At 55.2% G+C, this 571-nt stretch overlaps 1 pseudogene; it reads left to right on the top strand.

Moving 5' to 3' along the window:
- The first annotated feature begins 218 nt into the window (after positions 1 to 218).
- LOC119293093 overlaps positions 219 to 571 on the top strand; it is a 4809-nt pseudogene continuing 4456 nt past the window's right edge.

Raw genomic sequence — 571 nt, 5'->3', positions numbered from 1 at the left:
GCGCTAACACTTTTGCATCGTCACTAACAAAAACTAATATGCTTCCGTAATCACCACTTCACTTCACCACATGGCTATATAAGGCGCCGAATGATCGCCTCCACCCTCTCAATACTCGACTCACGCACAGACCAAGAACCTAGTAGCGACTAGTGTTGCCAAGAAGCGTAGTTTTAAACATGGCCAACAAATCATCGTCTGCCTCAGCCTTTGCCGCCATGGCCATCACCCTACTCCTGGTCGCGCACTCCCTCTCCATGCTGGGGGTAGTTCACTGCGCAAGGGGTGCAGCGGCAATCACAGTTCCGGGGAGGGTCCCTGGCGGCGGCGGCGGCGGCTTCCCTGCGGTTGAGCCCATGGATAAGGAGACGACTCCCGGCCATAGCACCGGCCCCGGTCATGGTCACCAGGGCCAGGGGCCGTACAACACTACGGGTCCGACATAATCGGTTGGTCGATCGATTACGTGGTTATGTACGTAGTACGTGGATGCATGCATGCCCGGGTTTCGTAGCTAGTTATGGTATATCATGAACTGAGGCGTCTGGTGTCAATCGGTGTCGTCTTCTTT

This window comes from Triticum dicoccoides, chromosome 4B, assembly GCF_002162155.2.
Source record: "Triticum dicoccoides isolate Atlit2015 ecotype Zavitan chromosome 4B, WEW_v2.0, whole genome shotgun sequence".
In the NCBI taxonomy this organism is placed as follows: Eukaryota; Viridiplantae; Streptophyta; class Magnoliopsida; order Poales; family Poaceae; genus Triticum; species Triticum dicoccoides.
The sequence above is the reverse complement of the archived record's forward strand: the minus strand, read 5'-3'. Positions and strand labels throughout refer to the sequence as shown.